The sequence below is a fragment of the Mus caroli genome, chromosome 14 (assembly GCF_900094665.2).
Source record: "Mus caroli chromosome 14, CAROLI_EIJ_v1.1, whole genome shotgun sequence".
Classification (NCBI taxonomy): Eukaryota; Metazoa; Chordata; class Mammalia; order Rodentia; family Muridae; genus Mus; species Mus caroli.
The window spans coordinates 24,011,779-24,017,854 of NC_034583.1; positions in this window are offsets into that span (position 1 = coordinate 24,011,779).

Below are 6,076 nucleotides of genomic sequence, written 5' to 3' on the forward strand. Positions count from 1 at the left end.
AGCCAGGGCTACACAGAGAAACCCTGTCTCGAAAAACCAAAAAAAAAAAAAAAAAAAAAAAAAAAGCCAGGGCAGAGAAGAGAGCTAACCTTTACCCTGTGCGTGTTACACACCAGCCCCCTTCCATGCACTCTCACTTAATTCCCACCATGTCTGTGGCAGAGATGAAAGCACTGCTCGGAAACCCTGTACATCGCAGCTCTGCATATCACTATTGTTTCACAGCCAGGAAACAAAGGCAAGGAAAAGTGAAGAGATGGCCCTGTCAGGAGGCAACACTGTCACAGCCATTGGGAAAGGCTCTCTGCTTCAGCTCCCCTTCACAGAGATCTGCTCGAAGCCCTGCCACTCACGGCGGGGTTCTGCAGGAATTCTACCTTCCTCTTGCCTGAACCCCACACCATGCTTTTCATGACTTGAGACACACATAAAACACAGTTGCCCATGTATCTAGTATTTCAGTAGAACACCGACACCCCACTAAGCACCAAATGTATTTCTATATAATGTGCTTTGTCAAAGAGTATCTGCCTAAATGTCTTTATTATCGATGTTGACATGGAAATGTATGGTAAGTGTTTAAAGTCAAAAAGTACAATTATCTTGATATCACTAACAAAAGGATTTGCATTGGAAAATACAGAATCAATTTAGTGCTTTGTGGTTTTGTAACAGTAAGATTGGGTATTTCTCTTCATAGTATCAGAGTAGCTTTGCTGCCCCAAGCATCTTGTGCTGTTCCCACAACCCAGCTCCCGCAATCATTGCTCTTGCTCTCGCTAGAGATGCCTCTTCCCCCAAAAGAATATTGCTGGACATACAGAATATGCAGCCTGTCTGCCACTTCACTTGGTAATCTGCATGTGTGTGTTGTATGTGTTGTATGTATATATATGCAAGTGTGTATGTGTACATATACATGCATTATGTGTGTGAAAGCACCTGTCACTGATATTCAATTTCTCTCCACTCAATTTTTGTGTGACAGGGTCTCCAGTGCACTCACCACTTGGGCTAGACTAGACACTGGACAGTCAGCAAGTTCCAAGGCTCCTCCCGTTTCTGTCTTCACAGCTTTGGAATTATAGATATATGCCCATTTGCCCAGCTCTGTATATGGGTCCTTGGGATCTGAACTCGGGTCCTTATGTTTCATGGTAAGCACTTTCTGGTAGCATGTAGTTTTCTTTTTTTTTTTTTTTTTTTTTTTTTTTTTTGGTTTTTCGAGACAGGGTTTCTCTGTGTAGCCTTGGCTGTCCTGGAACTCACTCTGTAGACCAGGCTGGCCTCGAACTCAGAAATCCGCCTGCCTCTGCCTCCCGAGTGCTGGGATTAAAGGCGTGCGCCACCACACCCGGCTAGCATGTAGTTTCTATTAAACCACTTTGAGCTCCTTGGAGAGTTGCAGGCATGCACCCATCCAGGAGCTATCTCAGATCTGCAGATAGAAAACACACACACACACACACACACACACACACACACACACACACACCAGTTAATCTTGAAATACCTTGGCTGACTCAATGGGCACTCCTATGTCATCCCCTGCTACCCCAGGCCTGAAAACTTACACGGCTGGTTGTCTTTATCTCCTCTGCTACTGTGTCCCCTCCTCCTCTCCCCAAGTCTTCCGATTCTCTTCCTCTCCCTAGCCTTTGGGAACTTGGAAGTCCCATCTCTTTCTCCCCATCCCCCAGCCACTTGCATCTTTATTGTTAGATCAAAAACCAATTAGGGGCAAGGACCTTCCCTATGTGTTTGTGGATTAAAGGCATATGCCTCCATGCCCAATAATGTTATCGTTTTGTGAGAAACAGACAACGTGCTTTTCAGATTGGCTGAGACAGATGTTTTGAGTTCCCACTAGAAATGGATGGAGTTCCCCCTCCTCAGCAGCTGTGTTCTGTGGTATCAGTGCTCTCAGCCTATACCATTCTTCTTGATGTAGTGGTTCATTTGGTTTCTAATGGCAACAATGTAGAGTGTCTTTCCAGTCTTCTGCCATCGGTACTGTCTGTCCCTTTATTCGTAAGGGAAACATTCTAAGACCTCAGTGGGTCCTTGCAACCTTACAGTACCAGACTTTCTATGTGTTTTTCTATCTCTATATATGTATGATAAAATTAAACTTGTAAATCTTAGTAAGATATTAATAACCAATAATACAACAGTTATAAAAATATACTGTAGCAAGTTCCATGAATGTGACCTCTTAAACTACCTTACTGTACTGTAAACTTGAGCAAGCTCAGCAAATTATTTCTTTCCTTTTAAAGTGAAGTCATTTTACCTTCTTTCTTTGCTGCAGGAGGCACTGTCTGGCTTCCCCAGCTGCATTTTCAGAGCACTGCCCTTGAGCTTGGGGTCATTATTAGGCACAGTCAGGGTTAGCTGGACTCTAGCACTGAGACTCTGCAGCAATCGCTCTGATGGGCAGGATGGCTAAGGGATGGGCAGGCGCTGGTATGTCCAGGGTGGATACGCAGGGCGTGCGAATGCCCCGTGTCCCCTGTGTCCTCTAGAGGGGCAGAGAGGGCGAGGAGCTGTTTTACCACACTAACCAGAATGGTGCACGGCTTCAGGACTTGAGAATTGCTTACTTCCTGATTTTGACATTTACATTTTCTGGTCTACAGTGAAACCACAGAGGGGAGAATATTCTTTATCTGGCTTGGTAAGGTCTGCTGTCTATTTTCCACAAAGGGTTATTATAGATCTATTTTTAAATTAATATTCTATTTTCCAAATTCAGAGCCTTAACCTCTCTTTTCCAAGGCTTTAAAAAGAGTTTAACATTTTTTTGTTTTATTGATTATTTGGGAATCTCACATGCACCCGTTATGCTTGCTTCCCCCATGTCAGCCCCCCCTCACTGGTGACCCTCCACCTCCTAAAAAGAAAAAGAATGAAAGAAAAAACCCCACAAGTCCATCTTGTGTTGTCCACACATTCGTGGAGCATGGACAATCCCTCGTGGTCAGTCTCCCGAGGGAGATGAGTTTTTCCCACCTGCATCCCCACCATAAGCCATCAACTGTGGAGAGCAGTGAGACAGCTGGGGAAGAGCAGGATGGTTCTCTCAAACTCGTGCCATGGTTGGCACCTCTGTGAGGCTGCTGAAATGTCAGGGCAAGCTCATACCTCCACAGGTGCAGGCCAGCTCTCTGGCATGCCCACACCATGCTGGTGAGGGGTGGGTCCAACTCTCCCTGATCCACAGACATAAACATGGCAGCCCAGACCATGGACATCAGACTTCAGGGGTAATGCAGGCCACAGACATCAACACAGCCCCTGGTCTTATCAGGACCAGTGACCTATTCATGGCCCTCAGCAGGTACACAGACCATGGACTTCATGTCCTCAGACGGCTACACATGCCAATCACAACTAGAAGGCCCTCAGAGGGCATCACCAAGGCAACCAGTCACCAGGACAGACTACAAACATCCACATAGGTCTCAGGCTTCCTGGATGTCTGGGGCAGTAGAATGGACCAGACACCAACATGGCCCCTAGTGGCATCATGGGCAAAGGTGGTCTTTCAAGGAGATCCAATCCAGTCATCTCAGGCTTCATTGTTGCCTAGAGCCAAGGTGATCCTGTAGCCGCTCAGCAGGGGTTGAGTCTGTGTCTGCATAAGTTCCAGGTTGTTGCACCACTCTGCCAACCTTTCATTCCATTTTTCTATTTTTCCCATCTCTGCATCATGTCTATGTTCATCCTAATGGTGCCCACTGCCCTCCTCCGCCCACAGTGAGGGCAGGGTGGCTTGTTCTATGGATTTTAAAGTCATCTGTACATTTTGGATAACACTCCTTTATTGGCTGTGCCTTTTGTTAGTATTTTATCCTAGCCTATGTCCTGCCTTTCATTCTCTTCCAGTCAACTTTTGCATAGAATTTAAACATTTTATTGAAGCTTAGCTTCTCTTTTCTTTACAGATGGTGCCTAAAATCTGCCAAATCCCAGCTCATGGAGGTTTTGCATCTAGATCTGAAATCCATTTCTGACTAGGTTCTGAGAAGTATGTACATCTGTGTCTACACTTTCAGTAGATGTCCATGAATCCCTGCAGTTTGTCTAAATGGTTTTCTTTGGCTCTATTATATCCCCCTAACTCTATTGTCAAAGATTAGCTGACTATTGATTCCTATGCTTGCACTCTATTCTGTTCCACTTTCTCCCAATGTCATACTCTGTAGTCAGTAGTCTACAGTTTACTATAGCTTTATGTTATGCTATGAAGTCAACTCTGACATTTCTCTTTGTTCTCCAGTGTTCTATGAGAGGTTCTGGACTTTCCTTTATATTCAAACTTTAGAATCCTTTTGTTTGCAAATATACTGGCTGGAATTTTCATCTGGGCTGTATTGACTCTATAATTGTGGAGGGGGTAGATATCTGATATCTTCATATTACTGATGTATAGATATGAAGTATTGTTAGTTCACCTCATGTAGTGAATACACACATTTTCCTTTTTGTCACTTTTCACAAATTGTGTTTCAAGGAACTTGTCTCTTTAATCTAGGTTATAAAAACTGTGTGTAGAAAGTCGTTCTTGGCAATCCTTTATTATTCATGTCTGTAGGCTCTGTGGTTGAGTATTCTAATTGTTCCTTCTGTTTCTCCCTCTGCCCCCAAGCTTTGATAAAAGACTTTGATCAGTCTTTGCAAGGTACCAGTTGTTGGATTTCCTGTCTTGCTAATGAAATTGCTTTCAATTTCATGCCCCCTTTGTTTTTGGAGGCAGGGATTATCTATGTATTCCTGACTGTCCTGGAACTCTCTCTATAGACTCACCAGCCCCTGCTGGGATTAAAGGCATGTGCCACAGCTTTTATAACCTGCAAGGACTTTTCTAGTCTCCTAAGGCAGATGCTCAATTGGCTGATCTCAGACCTTCCTCGCATGGACAATCAATGTCAGGAACTTTACACTCAAACACTGCTTACATAGCAACACAGACAATTCTCATCTTTTCCTTTCATTTAATTCATGGTTTCTTAAAAAATTACAGTATCTTCATTAACATGTTTGGTTTATATGTTACTTAAAAGTGTTTTCGCTGCTCCACTGATTGCTCTACCTTAATGCTGTCAGTGTCCAAAAGCAGACTCCATATTTTTTTTTTTTTTTTTGCTGATGTAAGCTTGCTATGGGATTTTCTATACTCCAGTCTATAATACAGTCTAATGGTGAGCTCCGTATTTCAGGCGTGTGTATTTTGCTGTTGGGAAGATCCTACAGACTGTCCACTCCATGCAGTTCGTGACACTGCTGAGATCAGCTATGACTGCTGACATCCTACCTGCTAGTTCCCATTACTTGTTACTGATAGGAAAATCTATAAGTATGAAAGTGAATTCTTCAACTTCAGTTTTTGCATCAATTCTGATACCCTATTGTTATGTGTCAAAGAACAGGACTAGGATTTTTCATACTATTTTTATCAATGGGAATTTCACATTATGAACACCAAGCACACTCACTCCCTACCCTCCCCCAGATCTGCCCTCCCTTGTGGACCTCCCCTCCACCCCAACCCCCAGATAAGAAAAAAAAAAAACCCAAGTCCAATTTGTATTGCCCATATACTCAACTGGAGCACAGTCAAACTCCTGGTGGCCAGCCCCTTAAAGAAAATTGAGTTCTTCCCCACCCACACCCCTGCCTGAAGCCTCAGTTGTGAAGAGCTATACTTCAGCATCCTTATCACAATAAAGAGTTCTCTTTGATGGCCGTCTGCCTAGGCTGTTACTTTTTTTGGTCTGAAGTCATGGTGATGTCTGTGGGAAGTGCTGCTACCAAGGGCCATATCTGGGTCCATGGTCCTACTGAGGCTGGGGACTGTGTCAATTTCTGTGACCCATGCTATCACTAAAGGGTGTGTGGATGTCTGTGGTCTGTGCTGCTGCCTGAATAGGAATTTTAACATGGGGCAAGAATGAGATGTACTTTGAAAGAGTGAGCATGGGCTGGTGAGATGGCTCAGTGGGTAAGAGCACCTGACTGCTCTTCCGAAGGTCCAGAGTTCAAATCCCAGCAACCACATGGTGGCTCACAACCA